The sequence below is a fragment of the Bombina bombina genome, chromosome 6 (assembly GCF_027579735.1).
Source record: "Bombina bombina isolate aBomBom1 chromosome 6, aBomBom1.pri, whole genome shotgun sequence".
Taxonomy (NCBI): Eukaryota; Metazoa; Chordata; class Amphibia; order Anura; family Bombinatoridae; genus Bombina; species Bombina bombina.
The window spans coordinates 958,949,544-958,972,467 of record NC_069504.1 but is presented as its reverse complement, the minus strand read 5'-3'; the positions used below and the strand labels follow the sequence as shown (position 1 = coordinate 958,972,467).

Below are 22,924 nucleotides of genomic sequence, written 5' to 3'. Positions count from 1 at the left end.
GTAATGGTATAGGAGTATAACGTCGATCTGAAAAGGGAGTCAGGGGATGAATCCCTGCGACTGATTACAGAGAGCCTTTGAATACATTTCCCATGGATGAAACCTTAAAATCAACAGGCAGTACTCCCTTCACATCCCTCTGACAAACCCTGTATTCTGAGAGGAATTGGGCTTCAAAATGCTTAGAAGTGCCTATTATAGAAGAAATCAAGCACATCTCACTTCACCACCTCCTTAAGAGGCAAAGTTTGTAAAACTAAGGTATAGTGGGGTGGGAGGTGTATTTATAGGCATTTTGAGGTTTGGGAAACTTTGCGCCCTCCTGGTAGGAATGTATATCCCATACGTCACTAGCTCATGGACTCTTGCCACTCACATTAAAGTAAAAATTATACGGGTTAAATTTGCGGTCCGAATCAAAATTTAAAAAATTGATGAATGAAACTCATATTCATTTTGTATAAGAAATATTATTACTGTTTCACATCAAGCTAACTTTACCTTCACTTTAAGTTAAGTTAAATAAATCATTTCGTTTTGTCATATTAGTTATGTTAAGTTAAATCGTTTTTCGGATCCATTCGTTATTTCGGATCCATTCATTATTTTGGATCCATTCTTTATTCATATTCATTATTCTATTATTAAGTTTAGAATAGAATTATGAATGTAAATAAAGAATGGACCGAAATAATGAATGAATCCAAAAAACTATTTAACTTAAAGGGACAGTCAACACCAGAATTTTTTTTGTTTTTTATAATAATTTTTATTGAGTTTTTTTAAATTTCACATGTACAGCAAAAGATAAATATTCATGCACTTACAGGTGAACAATATTCAAAGGCACAGCAGATAAAAAAAAAACTGAATCCCCATATAAACGTGTGCTGCAGAAAACTAAACATTCATCAATAACAAAAACTCGCTTTTGATTCTTCAAATGAGAAATATCCCTTTGTATATTGACTCTTAATGAAAAATACTTTCCCCAAATTAAAATATATCAGACAATTAAAGGGGGAGTATATGGGACCATGAATATAAGAACCACTTGTAGGCCCATTATCTGAAATAATTAAACACAGTAACAACAATAACAATAGAAAGAAAATAAATAGATGTCTGACCATTTCCAGATCAACCATTCCACCAGATATTAGTGTGGGCACAGGTACTCTAGTATACCGCATATCCTTAAACCTATAATTACATAGGCACTTAAGAAGGAGGTAGGATAATTCAGTAGGAGGATTGTTCCGAAAACTGGGTATTAATCCTCCGAATCTAATGTGAGCGGTCTTTGATAAAGGACTAAAGCGTGCCATCTCGGCCGCAGATAGCACGCTGAAGTAATATAATGAGTTAGGATGACCAACCAACTTTAGAAGAAGTCTCATCCTCAAGCTATGTAGAATAAAGACCAAGAATATGATAGAGTGCTACATAATATATAGACACATCTTAAGAAGGTGGTTTAAGACTATTTTATCTTCCCTGTGATATTAATGAGTGTCTTTATAAGGCTATATTGAATGTTGTGCTGGAGGAGTTAGCATTGTGGGGGTTAGGCTCTATATTTTTGTAAAGTAATAAGTTATACCCAGAGATCTGTTATAGGGTAGCAAAGTTGTGAGACTACGGTTAAAACAGCTTCTACTCTGTGTCAGATGTGGGTAAGCACTAAAATGTTTGGCTCTGAGTGGTCTTATTAGTATTAAGAAAGCAAAACAGTTATATGGAAACAGGTAATATCAAATATATAATACCACACTTAACTGTCTGTAGAAATAACATATAATCTGAGGCGTGCAAATGGATATGAGGGTTACTGCATATAAACATATTGCTATGGGAAATTATAGCTCAGTGAATCTGAGTCCTCCATATCGTGGAGGTTTTATTAGTCTCTTTGGACACATACCTACAGGGTTGTCGCTAGGAATGTACAGCATGTTATAGTGTCTTTCACATAGTATGGGTATATGTCTCAGTACTTAGGTTATAGTAATATACATAACAGCAAGATAGTGAACAAATGCCTAACCTTATTGATTTCCCATTACATCAAGTCTGAATGCTTGAGCCTCCTTCAATTTCAGATATGCATATGAATGTTTTTTTATACAATTCACACTGGCCTAGGAGCAGTAAATAAAAACCCTGCTATAAGAAGAATTGACTCGAATCACTTTGAAAATATAGGCTACTGGGGGGGGATTAAATGTAGGGGCAAAAGTTAAACATAGGAAGTATATAGCATTCAAATCTGAGCTGGAGTGTGAATATAGTGCCCATATTATCCTCAGACGGAGGTCATCATTGTTCTTGGCAACTATAAGATGAGGATTATGGGGCTCAATTTTTTAATGGGTACTTGAAAAGTTTAAAGTAGCTTATTAACCCGTAGTTGAACAATGTAGACAGGAAAAATAAATGGGTACTATATTTACCCCACTCCCATTTTCATATGGAGCATGTAGATCACCTTAGCATCCAGGGGGAACCTATAATTGGGGTTCCTTTAGTCCACTCCGGACCTAAGAGATAAGTTGAGTACGACACAGCCGTCCAAGCATAATGCAGGCCTGACAGGGGCTGTCCTGCACTGTGGCTCACATTGCCTAGCAGGGATTCCTCTCAGAGCAAGTGTCCCCTGCTTACGAGGCATATGTTGTAGTCCACCTCTGGCCCTGGATTCAGAGGAATGTACCGGGGAGGAACGCAGCAGTTTACTAGAGCTTGCTTGTTTCAGCCTAGGATCAGGGACCTGATCAGAACGCACTCTACGCTGATGGATTCCTTCTTCGTTTTGTCAGATGGCATCTCACTCTCAACTATTATCAGGTAGGAGTGCGCAATCCGGATCCTTAAATAGGCCAAAGCCCAGGGTTTTTGTCTCATCTCTACTACACTCTCCATCACAGCAGGGTCTTCCTCAGCTGCACTCACTACTGTAGGGTAGTCGTTCGCCGATGAGGGTGGCACTGTGAATACCATCCTCAGTGATGTCCTCTGTATCATAGGTTCTTTGAGGCTGATATCATCTTGTAAGCGCAGTGTGTCATCTATAGTAAGAAGTAGGCCTTCTAGTATCTCAGGGTCGCTAGCTCTCCCCCATGTCAAATGTAAGGTCTCGGTTAGGCGCAAGAAAAGTTCGCAAAATAGATGATCCAATGTCTTCAACAGAATAGTTTGAATAGGCTCCATGATCTTATTGTGAGTAGAATGGCTCTAAATTTCCAGACTATTGTATTCTTTCAGCTGTTGAACCTGGCTTTATCAGGCTAAGGGGGAAGGCGAATGAGTGTCTAGGCCGTTAGCAGGCCTCCGCTGAACACCTCATCATTTCTAGTCTGCCGGTTAATAAATCCATATAGAAGTTACATAGGTCTGTTCCATAGGGACAAGACTTCACTGCTGCACTAGAAAATAATGGATTGTAATTCTGATAAGTGATATACAGCGGATTTATCAGCTCCAACATGCAGCTGTTTTAGAAAACAGTCATCTTGGTCGGTGTTTGGACACTCCCCCCAGACTTTTTGTTGTTTAAAAAGAAAGATGATCCCTTTTTTACCCATTACCCAATTTTGCATAACCAACACAGTTATAATAATACACGTTTTACCTCTGTAACCTTGTATAAGCCTAACCTAAGCCTGTGCAAACTGCCCCCTTATTTCAGTTCTTTTGACAGACTTGAATTTTAGCCAATCAGTGCTGATTCCTAGGTAACTTCACATACGTGAGCTCAATGTTATCTGTATGACACACATGAACTAACACCCTCTAGTGGTAAAAAAGTGTCAAAATACATTCAGATTAGAGGTGGCCTTCAAGGTCTAAGAAATTAGCATATGAGCATACCTAGGTTTAGCTTACAACTAAGAATACCAAGAGAACAAAGCAAAATTGGTGATAAAAGTAAATTGGAAAGTTGTTTAAAATTACATGCCCTATTTGAATCATGAAAGTTTATTTTGGACTTGACTGTCCCTTTAACATAAGTAATATGCCGAAACAAAATTATTGATTTGAACAGCCAAAAGGATTTAAGCAGCTCTCATCCTATTGGCTGATTTGAATTTTTCAACCAATAGGAATGCAAGGGTACCCCAATATAAAAGGGGTACCTTGCATTCAATCTTCAGTGTGTGATGGACGATCGCATGAAGAGGACCTCCACATCGGACCGATGGACCTCCGCCTCTGCTCCGCCTCCTCGCATCCACCGACTGCTCTGCCTCTGCCATGAAGATAGAAGATGTCGGACCCGGAATGGATGAAGATGGAGCTGCCTGGATGAAAATGGAACCACTGGGAAGAAGATGGATGTTTGGACTTCATCAACAGTGAGTACCGATTTTGGGGTTAGTTTTTTTTTTTATGTGGTGTTTTTTTTAAGATAAGGGATCTATTTATGAAGCAGCGGATGCTGCTTCTGACCCTCTCCACTTTAGTTCCGACTGAAGTGGAAGTTAAGAAGCATTGGTCCTAAGACTGCTGCTTCTTAACTCGTCCACCACCTCTGAGGTGGCGGACAGCAATCAGCCGATCAAATATAATCAGGTTGATAGACACCCCTGCTAGAGGCCGTTTTGTCCGTGAATCTGCTGAGGCCGGTATTGCACCAGCAGTTCACCAGAACTGCTGGTGCAATGATAAATGCTGACGGCGTATGCTGTCGGCATTTATCGATGCGTGGCGGACATGATTCGCTATAGCGGATCATGTCTGACCGCACCTACATAAATAGAACCCTAGGGCTTTATTTATTTTGATTGAGCTGAAATAGAGCTGAATGTGTAATGGGTGGATAAGGTGTATTTTTAGTTAGTTTTTTTATTTTAAGGGGTTGGGATGTGGGGGTTGTAATATTAGGGGGTATTTGGTTTAATTTATTAGCAAAAGAGCTGTTAACTTTAGGGCAATGCTCTACAAAAGGCTCTTTCTTGGTAGTTTATTAAAGATATGGGGTTTATTAGAAAAGGAATTTTTTTTTTTTTTTGGATAATTATCGGTCAGATTACGACTTTTGCGTTATGAGGGGTGTGGTGCTAACTTGCACGTTATAGTCACCGCTCACTTACCTGCAACGCTGGTATTACAGGTTTTTCTAAACCCGGCGTTAAAAGGCAAGAAGTGAGCGTAGAGCAAAATTGTGCTCCATACCGCACTCCAATACCAGCGCTGGTTAAGTCAGCGATGAGCTGGTTTTACGTGCTTGTGCACGATTTCCCCATAGACATCAATGGGGAGAGCCGGCTGACAAAAAAGTCTAACACCTGCAATAAAGCAGCGTAAAGCTCCATAACGCAGCCCCATTGATTCCTATGGGGAAACAAAATTTATGTTTACACCTAACACCCTAACATAAACCCTGAGTCTAAACACCCTTAATCTTACACTTATGAACCCCTAATCTGCCGCCCCCAACATCGCCGACACCTACATTATACTTATTAACCCCTAATCTGCCGCTCCGGACATCGCCGCCACTGTAATAAACATATTAACCCCTAAACTGCCGCACTCCCGCATCTCAAACTCTAGTTAAATAATATTAACCCCTAATCTGCTGCTCCGGACATCGCCGCCACCTACCTACATTTATTAACCCCTAATCTGCCACCCCCAATGTCGCCGCCACTATATTATATTTGTTAGCCCCTAAACCTAAGTCTAACCCTAACACCCCCTAACTTAAATATAATTAAAATAAATCTAATTAAAACCTTCTATTAATAACTAAATAATTCCTATTTAAAACTAAATACCTATAAAATAAACCCTAAGCTAGCTACAATATAACTAATAGTTACATTGTATCTAGCTTAGGGTTTATTTTTATTTTACAGGCAAATTTGTATTTATTTTAACTAGGTAGACTAGTTACTAAATAGTTATTAACTATTTACTAATTACCTAGCTAAAATAAATACAAATTTACCTGTAAAATAAAACCTAACCTAAGTTACACTAACACCTAACACTACACTACAATTAAATACATTACCTAAATTAAATACAAATAAATAAATTAAATACAATTACCTAAATTACACAAAAAAAACACTAAATTTCACAAAATAAAAAACAAATGACAAGATATTTAAACTAATTACACCTAATCTAATAGCCCTATCAAAATAACCCCCCCAAAATAAAAAAAACGTAGCCTAAACTAAACTACCAATAGCCCTTAAAAGGGCCTTTTGTGGGGCATTGCCCCAAAGAAATCAACTCTTTTACCTGAAAAAAAATACAAACAACCTTCCCAACAATAAAACCCACCACCCACACAACCAACCCCCGAAATAAATCCCTAACTAAAAAAACCTAAGCTCCCCATTGCCCTGAAAAGGGCATTTGGATGGGCATTGCCCTTAAAATGGCATTTAGCTCTATTGCAGCCCAATGCCCTAACCTAAAAATAAAACCCACCCAATAAACCCTTAAAAAACACTAACCCCCTGAAGATCCACTTACAGTTTTGAAGATTTGACATCCATCCTCAATGAAGCCGGGAGAAGTCCTCATCGAAGCGGCAAGAAGTCCTCAACAAAGCCGGGAGACGTCTTCATCCAAGCCGGGTGAAGTGGTCCTCCAGATGGGCAGAAGTCTTCATCCAGACGGCATCTTCTATCTTCATCTATCCGTCACGGAGCGGCTCCATCTTCAAGACATCCAGCGTGGAGCATCCTCTTCCAATGAAGTCTTCTTCCAGAATTAATGTCTCTTTAAGTGACGTCATCCAAGATGGCGTCCCTTAGATTCTGATTGGCTGACAGAATTCTATCAGCCAATCAGAATTAAGGTTGAAAAAATCCTATTGGCTGATGCAATCAGCCAATAGGATTTAACTTCAATCCTATTGGCTGATTCAATCAGCCAATAGGATTGAGCTTGCATTATATTGGCTGATTGGAACAGCCAATAGAATGCAAGCTCAATCCTATTGGCTAATTTTTTCAAACTTAATTCCGATTGGCTGATAGAATTCTATCAGCCAATCAGAATTTAAGGGACGCCATCTTTGATGACATCACTTAAAGGAACCTTCATTTGTAGGGAGTCGTCGTAAGAAGAGGATGCTCCGCGCCGGATGTCTTGAAGATGGACCCGCTCTGCACTGGATGGATGAAGATAGAAGATGCCATATGGATGAAGACTTCTGCCCATCTGGAGGACCACTACTCCCAGCTTGGATGAAGACTTCTCCCGGCTTTGTTGAGGACTTCTTGCCGCTTCGTTGAGGACTTCTCCCAGCTTCGTTGAGTATGGATGTCGGATCTTCAAAACTGTAAGTGGATCTTCATGGGGTTAGTGTTAGGTTTTTGAAAGGGTTTATTGGGTGGTTTTTATTTTTAGGTTAGGGCTTTGGACTGCAATATAGCTAAATGCCCTTTTAAGGGCAATGCCCATCCAAATGCCCTTTTCAGGGCAATGGGGAGCTTAGGTTTTTTAGTTAGGGTTTTATTTGGGGGGTTGGTTGTGTGGGTGGTGGGTTTTACTGTTGGGGGGGTTGTTTGTATTTTTTTTCAGGTAAAATAACTGATTTCTTTGGGACAATGCCCCGCAAAAGGCCCTTTTAAGGGCTATTGGTAGTTTAGTTTAGGCTACGTTTTTTTTATTTTGGGGGGCTTTTTTATTTTTATAGGGCTATTAGATTAGGTGTAATTAGATTAAATATCTTGTAATTTGTTTTTTATTTTGTGTAATTTAGTGGGGGTTTTTTGTAATTTAGGTAATTGTATTTAATTTATTTAATTGTATTTAATTTAGGTAATGTATTTAATTGTAGTGTAGTGTTAGGTGTTATTGTAACTTAGGTTAGGTTTTATTTTACAGGTAAATTTGTATTTATTGTAGCTAGGTAGTTAGTAAATAGTTAATAACTATTTAGTAACTATTCTACCTAGTTAAAATAAATACAAACTTTCCTGTGAAATAAAAATAAACCCTAAGCTAGATACAATGTAACTATTAGTTATATTGTAGCTAGCTTAGGGTTTATTTTATAGGTAAGTATTTAGTTTTAAATAGGAATTATTGAGTTATTAACTGTAGGTTTTAATTAGATTTATTTTAATTATATTTAAGTTAGGGGTTGTTAGGGTTAGACTTAGGTTTAGGTGTTAATAAATATAATATAGTGGCGGCAACATTAGGGGCGGCAGATTAGGGGTTAATAAATGTAGGTAGGTGGCAGCGATGTTAGGGACAGCAGATTAGGGGTTAATAATATTTAACTAGTGTTTGCGAGGCTGGAGTGTAGCGGTTTAGGGGTTAATATGTTTATTATAGTGGTGGCGATGTCGGGAGCAGCAGATTAGGGGTTAATAATTTCATTTTAGTGTTTGCGATGCGGTAGGGCCTCGGTTTAGGGGTTAATAGGGAGTTTATGGGTGTTAGTGTACTTTTTAGCACTTTAGTTATGAGTTTTATGCTACGGCTTTGTAGTGTAAAACTCATAACTACTGACTTTAGAATGCGTTACAAATCTTGCGGGATAGGCTGTACCGCTCACTTTTTGGCCTTAAAAAAAGCTTGTAATACCGGCGCAATGGAAGTCCCATTGAAAAAAGACTATATGCAAATTGCATAAGTTGATTTGCGGTAAGGCCAAAAAAGTGTGCGGGACAGCTGTACCTACAAGACTCGTAATACCAGCGGTAGTGAAAAAGCAGCGTTATGAGCCTTAACACTTCTTTTTTACTCATAACGCAAAACTCGTAATCTAGCCGTTTGTTAATTTTTGTTGTTTTTTTTTTATTTTAGTGTTTATTATTTTTTGTAGTTGTAGTTTTTACTTTATTATTAATTTTAGGCGTTATTATTTTTAGTAATGTTAGGTTTTAAATTTGTTGTATTTTTTTGAAACAAGTATTGTTAGGTTTTTTTTTAGTTTAAAGGGACAGTCTAGTAAAAAAAAACTTTCATGATTCAAATAGGGAATGTAAATTTAAACAACTGTCCAATTTACTTTTATCACCAATTTTGCTTTGTTCTCTTGGTATTCTTAGTTGAAAGCTAAACCTAGGAGGTTCATATGCTAATTTCTTAGACCTTGAAGACTGCCTCTAATCTGAATGCATTTTGACCACTAGAGGGCATTAGTTCATGTGTTTCATATAGATAACATTGAGCTCATTCACGTCAAGTTACCCTGGAGTGAGCACTGATTAGCTAAAATGCAAGTCTGTCAAAAGAACTGAAATAAGGGGGCAGTTTGCAGAAGCATAGATACAAGGTAATCACAGAGGTAAAAAGTGTATTTCTATAACAGTGTTGGTTATGTAAAACTGGGGAATGGGTAATAAAGGGATTATCTTTCTTTTTAAACAACACAACTTCTGGTGTTGAATCCCTTTAAGCTTAGTTTTATTTTTATCATACAGGTAAGTTTGTATTTATTTTAACTAGGTAGTTAGTAAATAGTAATATTGTAACTAACTTAAGTTTTATTTTTATTTCATAGGTAAGTTTGTATTTATTTTAACTAGGTAGTTACTAATACAGTAACTTTAATTTAGGTGTATTTTAATTATGTTAACGTTAGGGGGTGTTAGGTTTAGGGGTTAATAGTTTAATTTAGGTAGTTGTGATGAGGGGAGATGGCGGTTTAGAGGTTAATAAAAAAATTAGTGTTTGTGATGTGGGGCAGTGGTTTAGGGGTTAATAGTTTTATTTAGGGAGTCCTGATGTGGGGGGATGGCGGTTTATGGCTAAATAGTTTTTTTTAGTTTGGCGATGTGGGGGGACATCGGTTTAGGGGTTAATAGGTTTATTTAGTGTTGGCGATGTGTGGGGGACGGTGGTTTAGGGGTTAATAGGTTTATTTAGTGTTGACAATGTGGGAGTTGGCGGTTTAGAGGCTAATAGGTTTATTTAGTGTTGGCGAAGTGGGGGGACGGCAGTTTAGGTGTTAATACTTTAATTAGGTGTTTGCCATGTGGGGGGTGGTGGATTAGGGGTTAATACATTTTATTAGTGATTGCGATGTGGGGGATGGCGGTTTAGGGGTTAATAGCTTTATTTAGTGTTGGCAATGTGGGGGGGACGGTGGTTTAGGAGTTAATAGGTTTATATAGTGTTGGCGATGTGGAGGAAGGCAGTTTAGGAGTTAATAGCTTTATTTAGTGTTAGCATTGTGGGGGGACGGCGGTTTAGGAGTTAATAGCTTTATTTAATGTTGGCGATGTGGGGGGATGGCAGATGTGGGGGGAGGGCTTTTAGGGACTAATAGGTTTATTTAGTGTTGGTGATGTGGGGGGACGGCGGTTTAGGGGTTAATAGGTTTATTTAGTGTTTTATTTAGTGTTGGAAATGTGGGGGATGGCAATTTAGAATAGATTAGTTAGAATGAGCATGAAGAATGGATCCAAAAATTCGGAAACTGATTTATTTGTTTTCGGGATTTTTCAGGTTTATAGTTATAGTGCCGATTCGGAAATTCAGATTCATCCGAATCTCCAAATCTGCCAAAATTCCTCCAAAAACGAAGTTCAGCCAAAACAGATTGCACGTCTAGTTTAAAATCTTGTTAGCATTTGAGAAAAATGGTGTGTTATCATTTATATCTAATATCTCAATTTCTAGAACGCTCCAAGGGATTGTCTGCAATCACTTGAATATTTAGTATACACTGTAAGATGGATCCACACAGGCTTTCTCTATCAATCCTTTCATTCACAGTCAGATCTGCATTTGCCTTGTTAATAGCAAAATGCCTCCTGCTTCCATCAGATTCTAAATGTAACCAGCGTTTAGAGATATCTACCAGATTTATGGCCAGATCCCGAGCAACATTACCCCCTAGTGTCCCTGTATCTGACTCTTCAAAAATAGGAAAGCGAAACTGCCCAGAGACCCATCCCAAGCTACAAAGAAAAAAAGGAAAAACTACTTGCCAATTCAAAGCCTATATACAGCTCTTCTGAGATGTTAAACAATATATTTGCTTTTATAATCCTATTGATTTATGTTTAGAAAATCAGCCTTTTTGAAAAAAAAAAAAAAAAATCTCATATACAAGATATTAAAAGCATTCCAAGGATTTTCATCAGAAAAACAGCTCTTTCTTTATGTGTTGTGCTAAGGTGGGAAAATTAATCAGTGATCAAGAAGCAGAGCTGAATGACGTCATGAAGAGATCTACTGTGGCAATCAAAGTACTCATTGGATGACAAGTCTGCCATCTTTTGGCCAATAACACTATATTAATTTTCCAACTAAAGCCTTAAAGTGTGTATTCTTATGAATAAAAGCTCTATTACGAAATTAATTGTTATTGAAAATAACTATGCAAAATTACTTTTCTTAACTAGGATGCTCATGGACTGAATGTCTATTTGTATACATTTAATAAACTTAAATCTTTCCTTGTAAAGCAATGATATAACAACAACATTAGGGGTGTGAAATATTCAATCATTTATTTGAGTTTGCATTTATTGAAATATTTTTGTGTTTGTATTTATTATAATTACAAGCTCTTTCCGCTAGTTTTATTGGCAAACTAATCAATGCTTACTGTATGTAATTTTAATTGTTTCTATTAGAGAGACACTAGACAGGTGATTCATTTTTATTTGGATATTTTCATTCCAGAAAACAAAAATATGATACATGCGTGACATAACGTGTCATAATATGATATCCCACTTATTAAAAGAACAGGAAACATTTTTAAAAATCAATACCATCCACTGTAAGCATACCAAAAATATATTAAAAAGATACAAAAGCAAGAGATGCGCGGACTCAAGTGTAGCATAAAAAGTTAATAATACATAACACATATTGTTAAAAACTTACAAGATGCTTATAGCATGTGTGCATATCATAGCTGTCTGCTATAAAAATCCCAATGTTCAATGTCCCTCCGAGTCTGTGTCCCGTAAATAAACGGATCCAAATGATTCCCTTATTGAATGGATGCTTGTTACATACAAGCCGGCGAACACCCGCTCTGCAGTCGCGGGTGGATGACGTCTTACGTACGTTGGATACTCAACCAGTCCGTAGACAATTTGAAGAGTTACGGATCCTCAGGGGGACCAAAAGGCAGTATACTTCTACGCGTTTCGGCCCAATCGACGGGACTTTATCAAGAATGGTTGAGTATCCAACGTACGTAAGACGTCATCCACCCGCGACTGCAGAGCGGGTGTTCGCCGGCTTGTATGTAACAAGCATCCATTCAATAAGGGAATCGTTTGGATCCGTTTATTTACGGGACACAGACTCAGAGGGACATTGAACATTGGGATTTTTATAGCAGACGGCTATGATATGCACACATGCTATAAGCATCTTGTAAGTTTTTAACTATATGTGTTATGTATTATTAAAACTTTTTATGCTACACTTGAGTCCGCGCATCTCTTGCTTTTGTATCTTTTTAGTATCTTTTGTTGGGAACTTTGGAGTTAACCCCGTCTTGGAGAAGCAGCAGGACTATTCTATATTTAAGGACTGATCCTTTTTATAAGCATTTCTGTATCCTACTGATATATGGACTGTGATTTTTTGTAAGTATATTATTCCGGATTGAATTTTTGTATATATATTTATGCATGGACTCTTACATGTATATATAAGATAACACCCTATGTATTTATGAACTTTTGTACTATTTTATAGAATCTGTGATTTTTAAGGGATATGTTATATGGTACTGTGTATATTTTAACTTTTTAGTAATTTATATTAGCTCCTTGTTGTGTGTTTCATTACACACTTTCTCTTGTATTTATACCAAAAATATATTGCTTAGCTCATATTAGTAACAAATAAAAAAGCAAATGCTTTTTAATTTTACTACAACATTTTTGTGAGGAGATTATCTATTTTATTTTCTTCCTCCATTAAAATAACTTCATCAATTACAATATACAGTATATTAATGACAGTGATAGGCGTATGCAGTGCAAATCTGTCCACTGTAACCTTCTATAGAAATAATATCTGTAGTGCACTGGTGTATATCACACATCACTTTATTTATCTTATTTTAGGCTTTATAACTCAAGATAACTGCAACTTTTTGTGAAACTTCTTTATGAAAATGCTGCATATTTTTTGGGTGTATATTATTGTATAAATTGTGATTTTTGTTCACTTGTCTACAACACAACTCACATTACAGAGAAAATAATTCCATACACACCTTTTAATCCTATTGGGAAAATTATAAAAATCTAATTTATATATATATGGCACACAGTCAAGATTTCCATGTTCATTTGAAAGATCTGTAGATTTCTGCTGGGGCATTTTTAAGCTACACACACAAGTCATAAAGCTTAAAGGGACACTGAACCCAAAATTTTTCTTTCGTGATTCAGATAGAGCATGCAATTTTAAGCAACTTTCTAATTTACTCCTATTATCAATGTTTCTTCATTCTCTTGCTATCTTTATAAAAAAAAGAAGGCATCTAAGCTTTTTTCTTGATTCAGCACTCTGGACAGCAGTTTTTGATTGGTGGATGAATTTATCCACCAATCAGCAAGGACAACCTAGGTTGTTCACCAAAAATGGGCCGGCATCTAAACTTACATTCTTGCATTTCAAATAAAGATACCAAGAGAATAAGGAACATTTGATAATAGGAGTAAATTACAAAGTTGCTTAAAATGTCATGCTCTATCTGAATCACAAAAGAAAAAATTTGGGTACAGTGTCCCTTTAAGGAGATATGACATAAATCGCAAAACTGACTTTTTGTAGGGGTTTTCAAATAATTTCAAGACATTTTTTTCATTGCAAAAGAACACTGCTTTTGTTCTTAGCAAAACACGCTGAAGCCATTTTAGATATACTTAGATATAATTATAACCTTAATTATTAGACCATTGTATATTGTTTCACGAGTACTCTATTGGTTAATCCTGAATTTTAAATATTTAACAATATTAGGGCTAGATTACAAGTGGCGCACTAATTGTGCGAGAACGATATCAGGGTTTTATCAGCTTTTGCATGCAATGGAAATAGCATGCGTATTATGAGTTAAAAGTAAGTCAACTCTTTTGCTCAAGTGCAATCATGATATATGCTTTTCGGGTTAGTGTGAGTTCAGAGCTCACGTAAAGGGTAGGGGAGAAAAAAAGTTGCATTTAACACAATACAAATACACTTAAACGTACAGTTACAATCAAATAAACACTATCTGATAAACAATATTTGTAAAAAATTATTTAAAAAGTTATTAGGGCTCAAATATACATGGTGTAAGGTGCTTGAAAAAAAGGGCTTTAACATATATATGTATGCATAGACAAATTAATCTTTTTTGTTTGCGCGTTAACCCGATGCGCGCAAAGAGCAGACGTTACAATATCACAACTGCTTTAACATACTCTCCCATAGACTTCAATGGAGAGAGAAATGTGGAAAAAAACAACCATAATTGTGCGCTAACCCGAATCGCCATAAGCCCCATACTCTAATAACCCCTAACCCACCACATAGCCCACCGCAAACTACCTCTCTACACTATTAACCCCTAAACTGCCACAATCCCACTGCAAAGTAACACACTACGCTATTAATCCCTAAACCGCAACACTTTTGAGTGATCAAATTACTTGCAACTTGTAATACGAGCCGCTCCACTTGTAATATGGATTTAAGCGAAAAGAACACCACAATCTGACGATCGAGTTTATGCTTCTCGTGCTAACGATAATGCTCCACTCGTAATCTAGCCCACAGTGTTTTGTGTTGTGATATGTTGACAATAACAAACATTTTTAGAGGTTGTAAAAGAAAGAATAATTATTTTTTTTAAGAAATAAAATAACATTGTTTAATTCACTAGAGCTGATGCATGAATATACTGTAGATAAGTGTATGATGTATTATTTATACGTGTTAATCTGTGAAACTGCTCATTATACATGTTTCTATCTTCATTTAATTCATTTTGTAAGGTTTTGGTCTTGATTAGGTTTGGTCAAGATTAACAACACAATGTATTGATATCTCTCATAAAATAATAGTTTATAAAAGTGGGTTTTTAAACTTTTCTCACGCTGTAAAACCAATGAGCTACTTAATTCTCAAAAAATATAAGTTCTTACTGTACAAACCAAGATTGCAGAATTTATTGTGAGGTGTTTATTCTAAAGTAAAATATGTTCTATGTAATCACTATTGAACCCCTCTCTTTAAATCCAATTATTCTTACATAATCCTTATCAACACCTAAATAATCCTTTTCATAGGAATTCACTATTTATACTAATCTCTTTATGCATCTGCATATTATTTTAAAATAACAGTTACATATTTTGCTATCCTACATATGGGTTGTCATTATTTATATTGTTTATATTTATTGCAGTAATGTCTTAAACATATCGAAAACATCTATCAAGCATTCAACATTTAAAGGGACACTGTATATAAAATCTATAAAAGTTGTTTTCCTTTAATGTGTTCCAAAAGACTTGTTATACTTGCTGCAGAGTATTAAATGTATGGGAAATGTTATTTATGCTACACCCTTTTGTTCTTAAAGGGACCCTATTTTAGTAAATAAATATTTTTTCTGTAGCTAAATGGCATAAGTGAAAAAAATGTATGGGGGTTGCTGTTTTGTTCTTTGTTGTTTGTTTGTTTTTTAAAACAAAACTTTTTTTGTATTTTTGATATAAATACATGGTGTTATTACTTTGATTGATGCCATTTTGTAAAATTTGCCCAGACACTCACAAAATCACCTGAGCACTTACATAAACATTTATGTCTTACCTTAATTTTTAATGTTAAACTGTTTCTGTTTTACAGTGTGACCAATAGGTGGTGCTGTTCCATTGCTCTCACACACTATTTCATACTCACACACAGCATTTTATACAAACATTTTTTGCTTCCTTTTTTCATTACATTAAAGTGAAAGTCAACCATAGCGTTTTTGAAAAGCTAGGGTTGAGTGTTGAAACAAATAAAGGGCACTTTCATTCATGAATTATAAGATACTTCATGCAGAAAGTGCCTTTATTCGTTTCAAGCATTCGCCATTCTTAGCTGCTACAGCAGCCCACGGCAAAAAAATATTTTGCTAAGTGGTGACGTTTTCACCTTTTAGCAAACAGCCGCATGGTAAATCCGGCTCCCATGGGTGCCAAACCGGATTTACCGCACGGCTATTGGCTAAGAGGTGAAAACGTCACCTCTTAGCAAAAAAATGTTGGGCCGTGGGCTGCCGTAGCAGCTAAGAACGGCGAACAGTTGAAACGAATAAAGGCACTTTCTGCATGAAGTGTCTTATACTTCATGAATGAAAGTGCCCTTTATTTGTTTCAACAGTCGACCCTAGCGTTTCAAAAACGCTATGGTTGACTTTCACTTTAAAGCTGAATAAAAAAATACAAAACAACTCTTCCTTAATTGATGACTTTCACTACAAAAACATTTATTTCCGCCATAACCTCACAACTTTTTCCAGCCATCTTTGTCTTCTCCCCAGTCTGAGAGTATTTGCTTGCTTCCCTAACATGGGTGCAAGCCCTGTTCATGGATTTGCTTTGACAGACTGCAGTACAAGAAGAAAGTGGCACATCTGCATTTGTAAGTTGCATATGCTAACCCATCCCAGTGACAGTGTATAAAAAGGTAAGTGCTGGACAGAAAAAAGTCAGTATACTACTTAATCCACCATTACAAGTTATTTGGTCAACCCCTAATATAGCATTCACCATAACAATATATAAAGGGGGGGACATCAACTGCTAAACAAATTTAAAGTTCTTTTTTTTTTTAATTTGCAGGATTTTCCCAGTTGTACTAATTTGTATCTTTATTATGCTCCCACTGAAGTCCTCACAATAAATCCATGCAGCTTATTCTGCTAGCATTGGTCAGTAAATAACACAGAAACTCAAGATATAGGGGTCGATTTAACAATGCCTGGCGGACATGATACGCTGCAGCGTATCATGTCCTCCAGACATCACTGAATGCGGACAGCATACGCTGTCGGCATTCTGCATTACACAAGCAGTTCTAGTGAACTGCTTGTGTAATGCCGCCTTCTGCAGATTTGCAGCCAATCGGCCGCTACCAGGGGTGTCAATCAGCCTGATTGTACACGATTGGGTGGATTGCTGTACGCCGCCTTCTTAACTACTGTTTCTGGCGAGCCTGAAGGCTCGTGCGGAAACAAGGGGAACAGGGGCGATTCAGCCCTTGTTAAATTGAGCCCATTGACTCTTTGTTTGAATCCTTAGCATTAAGCAATTCAGTAAATCTAGATTAGTTTGGTGGTACATTCAGAGAAAAACAACACCCCAAATGAAGATTAAATATTGATAACTGCATGCATTAGCAGCAGAGAAATCAGGATGGTTTGTGAGTACTAAAGATGATAAATAAAATAGAAATACATTTTACTTCAAAACTTTACAAATATATGTTTTGAGTCAGAAATAATACAAAGAATAATAAAAAGCTATTCTCAGCACAGTTACTATGCCTAATTAAAAGACATTTTTTTTAAAATTAAAGAGTTTGATATATATACTGTGTGTATGTATACTGTATGTATATATATATATATATGCCCACTACACTTCTAATAATCATCACACTAAAATTTCCATTGAGTACTTCCATCTTTTCTACACCCCTAAAAAGCATGTTATTTTATTTCCCTGGAGTCCCTCTGTCCCTATGGCCCCTTTGTTATCTGCATACCACATAAGACTGCTGATCAGACTCCTGACCCTGCATCTCCTGTGCCAGCCACATGCCCAAGAGTAACCTCAGATCAGACCCATAACCCTGCAGACCCTCTCTCAGTTACCTACTCATATAATGCATCAGATCAGATTCTCCAGCCTTGCACAACCTTTGCTAGTTATATGACCTTAGGAAATGAGACTGCATGATACTGCACTACATCTTTAACACTTTCTCTAAACTTTTCATCAAATAAAAAAGATCATGCTTTAGTCCCAGGGTTTGAGGATTTTTTAAGCTGCTATATATCATACCATAAAGTGTTTTTCCATATTATACATATTTTTTTTTTCAGTCCTCACAAATAAAAACAGTAGATCCACTGAAAATTACAGCAAAGCCAACAATGTTGCAGCATTTCCTGCACACGCGTGTAAATACGTTGCATGCATAGCAATAAGACCAATATGTATAGTATGTAAGTGTATGGCAGTACATTGTAGAAAATATTAGGATATTTAGATAATATGGCTACATTGTAGAGAAAACAGCAGAGGAAAAAGACAAACTTAACCATGAAGAAAAATATTAGTATGACACATCTTACAAAATAGAACTTACAAAACAGATGATCCCGGCAGAGCACTTTGACATGTTGTCACTCAAAATGCATACATGGAAATACATTCTGAATGACAAATAAAGTTAAAATCAAAATATGCAACTGAATAATTAAATATTTTTGATGAGGGGGTCCCTTTAAGGACATGCCCACAAAATGGGCTGAGCCTACAGGTAAAGCAGACCTACTAATGTTATCTCTTTCTAACTATTGTTAGGAATTGGAATTATAATTTTGGCTGGTCACAGAACATTATTTTCTCCAACAACCACTGAGAGATAAATGAGTTATATTGTCTCATGTTTACATACCCTTTCTGTAGATAATACACTTGTTATTCATATTTTCAGTGTAGGTGTTGGTCTCTAAAGGCAAAAGCAGCTATTTTAAACAACATAATAAAGGTAAATAAGAGGTTTGCAACAATTAAATATACTCCAACACGGACCGTTGGGAACATATTAAAGGGGAAGAAATATTAAAGTACAATGTCCCTTTAATATTGCTGTCAATTATCTCATGTTAATATAAAGTATAGTAATGTCTTGGCTCAAATGCATTAACTAATTAATCATATTAACAGTGTAAAATGAAAATCCATACTATCTCCCAATAAAAATGTATTTTAAATCATGAAAAAGATATAGCACCATGAGCAATGATTTAATTAATAAAACATCTCTAAATTAATTACTGAAACCTAAGAGGCATTCTTTCACAAACATTATTTCACTTAATACTCACTTGTTTTGATTAGACTGTTTGTGTTTGTATAAAACATATATTAAAATAATATATATATATATATATATATATATATATATATATATAGTATCTAAAATATTTTTCAAAATTCTACTTTTGTACTCAGCGCTATCTAATTTTGTGGCTCCAAATAAATGATGATAATAATAATATTAATAATAATAATAATAATAATAATAATATTAATAATAAAGTGAGATAACAAAAAGTGATTTACAAAGCCCAACTACCTCATAATGATACAATCAGTAAGGAAAACAGTAAGAAATCAGGCACAAAAATCATAATTTACATTCAGCCAAATATCAAATTATTATATAACTAAAATATGAGAAACACACTTTAAATATTCTTTCTAGATTTCCAAGTCACTTATTTCTAATATCTCACTTATATTACTGCTGCTTACTGATAAAAAGTTACATATTTATCTTGAAATATATTACTAAAAATGTAGTCTTCCCTGCATTCTGGGGTGCTAAGATCACAATTATAGCATATTTTGAAGGGTCAAGTTAAAATTGAATTATCTGGTTCAAAGCATAGATCAGCGTAAGTATTGGTACAAAAAGTTAATAAAATATATGCTGCAAATATGATAAAAGAAATACAACATTTACTTCACTTTTAGGATACAATTAAATAGTAAACATTCAATTATGAGAATTAAATAATTAAGGTCAAAAAGTTAAATCATATACGTTGAAAAATTAAAAACCATTATCTCACCTCAGTTGGTTCATTTGTACCAGATGTATTCTCGTTTTCATTGACCAAGTCTTGAAGATGGGGGAAATTTAAAGGTTTCATAAAGGCAAAATCATGTTTGTCTGTTGCCTGGGTGAAGCAAGATTGATAACATTGTCCCTGTGGCTCTGGTGGAACCATCCTTACTTCCATATACTTTAATGTCCCATCTGTGTTCAAATAAAGAGTTGGCTTGAACTGTTCTGCTTGATGCTTAGAATGTGGTCTGCCCAGAGAGCAGCAGATTCCGCTGTTAAAACCATTTTCTTTTTTTAAACATTTTGTAAGTAGAATTATAAATGTCACCAAAGAAACTAAGCTAATGGCTACTAAAGAAACAATTAAATACAATGTTAAGTCTGATGTGGCTTTGGAATTTGTAAGAAAATCATGAGATTTGGGAATTTCTTTCAAAACATTATCCACTATATTTACCATTATTGTAATTGTAGTTGAAATAGATGGTTCCCCTTGGTCACTAATCAAAATGATAAGTTGCCACTCATTATTATCTATTTCATCCAGACTTCTAAGGGTTCTGATTTCTCCTGTGTATGCAGACACTCCAAACAAAGAGGAATCTGTGTCTTCAGCAAGCCTATAAACTAACCAAGCATTATGACCTGAATCCAAATCCACAGCAGATACTTTTGTGACCAAGTAGCCAACGGATGCTGATCTTGGAATCTTTTCTTGGGAAATAACATCACTTGAATATTGTGGATATAGTACTGTGGGTGCATTATCATTTGTATCCAAAACAAATATTACGACAGAAGCGTTAGAAAACTGTTTTGGAGACCCAGAGTCTTCCACTCTCACTGTTATCTGAAACACCTGTATATGCTCATAATCAAAGGCACGTTGGGCAAAGATATTACCAGAGTTTGGATTAATATAAACAAAAGAAAAAACGGAAGATCCGTCATTCTGACTATCGACTATGGAGTAAACCAATTCTGCATTAACTCCTTCATCCAAATCAAAAGCAGACACTGAACATAATAAACTGCCAGGCTCATTATTTTCTTTTATAAATGCATTATAATAAGACTGAGAAAATACTGGAGGATTATCATTAACATCTGATATATTAATGATGACACTATATTGTGTATGCAAAGGTGGAGATCCCAAATCATTTGCTGTCATCTGAATATTATATTGAGAAATCTTTTCCCTATCCAGAGATTCACTTGTTACCAATGAATAGTGATTTTTGTATGGTTTAACTTTAAAAGGCAAATTTGGAAAAACTTCTATTTTTACTTCTCCATTTTTACCAGAATCTCTGTCTCTTACAGTAAAGTAACCAACTGCAGTTTCTATAGCTGCATTTTCAGGGACACTATTTGATACTGAAGTAAATATAATTTCAGGGGAATTGTCATTTGCATCTTCTACTTCAATCTGAACAAGACAGCTGCCTTCTAAATTAGGAACCCCTTTGTCTTTTGCTCTAACCGATAACTCATAAAAATTACCTTCTTCAAAATCCACAACTCCCTTAATCGAAATTTCACCAGATTGTGGGTTTATATCAAATACCTTTAATGCAGAATTAGATGTATGACCATCAAAAGAATATACAATTTCCCCATTTGATCCTGAGTCTAAATCTGTAGCATTAAGAACTATAATAACTTGGTTTAAATTTGGATTTTCTAATAAATTAATTTTATAATTTGGTTGATCAAACACTGGTGTATTGTCATTTATATCTAAAACCATAACAGTTATAAGGGAGGATCCATATTTGGGCTGTTCTCCGCCATCAATAGCAGTCAGGGTAAGTATGTGTTCAGGTTTTTCTTCCCTATCAAGAGATCTTTCTAACACTAATTGAGGAATAAGAGTTCCATCCTTGCGATTTTTCACAGACAGTGAAAAAAATGGATTGGGGTTTAATCTGTACTGATTTATTCCGTTTATACCCACATCTAAATCAGTTGCAATTTCTAAAGGAAATCTAGCACCAGGGTTTGCAAACAGCTCGGTAATTTTTAAAATGTCATTAGCATTTGAGAAAAATGGTGCATTGTCATTTATATCTAATATTTCAATTTCTAGATTGAAAAGCTCCAAAGGATTTTCTGCAATCACTTGAATCTGTAATATACACCTTAAGCTGTATTCACATAGGCTCTCTCTGTCAATCCGTTCATTCACAGTCAGATCTGCATTTGCTTTGTTAATAGCAAAATGTCTGCTGCCTCCATCAGATCCCAAATGTAGCCTGCGTTTAGAGATATCTCCCAAATTTAAGCCTATGTCCTGAGCAATATTACCCACAACTGTCCCTATTTTTGATTCCTCAAAAACAGAATATTGAATCTGCCCAGAAACAAATAGCCAGCTACAAATGAATAATAAATGTACTACTTGCCATTTCCAAGCCTTAAAAGAGCTCCGGATGTCCATATCTTAAATCCTTCACATAAAATATTATAAAATATGTTTCTTCTTATAATCCCATGGGTATTTATTTAAAGTAAATCAAACCATTAAAATAGGACAAAATTTTATCCAATGCAATAAAGGGTGTCAGTCTCTTTGTCTTCTGTGGCAAAGTGGGAGGGTAATTTACAGATAAAGGAGGAGTATGAGCGACAACAAGAAAAGATCTATGGATTTGACCAACATACTTATTGGATGACAAGTCTGCCCTCTTCTGGCAAATAACGATAACTTAGCTTTCCCACTAAAGCTGGAAAATGATTATATTCTTAAGAACCTTGATAGGTCACCTTTAGGAGATAAAACTGCTTCTATTTTCCTAACATTCCAGATATTGTAGTGAATAATACTTACTGTAAAATGAATTGCATTTTCAAACAAACAGACTAAAATGTTAAATATAGAAAGCAAAACGTATATCAAAATATATCAAAACAATGTAATAATTTTGTATTTGTCAACTATTATTTTAAGTCAGTAAAATTAATCTATAATTTTATTAGAGTTATAAATATATATATTAATACAAAGGTAATATTGAAATCAAGGTATATAATTTAAAATACAAATAGTCCATTATTACATAACAGGAAATAATCTATATAAGGATAGGGATAATAAAAATCTAGCTGTTTT

The 22,924-nt window shown here is 35.5% G+C and overlaps 1 pseudogene; it reads right to left on the bottom strand.

Annotated features, from left to right (window-relative positions):
• The window catches only part of LOC128664823 (protocadherin Fat 3-like), a 30,778-nt pseudogene extending 8,526 nt beyond the window's left edge, over positions 1 to 22,252 (bottom strand).
• Positions 22,253 to 22,924: the final 672 nt, after the last annotated feature.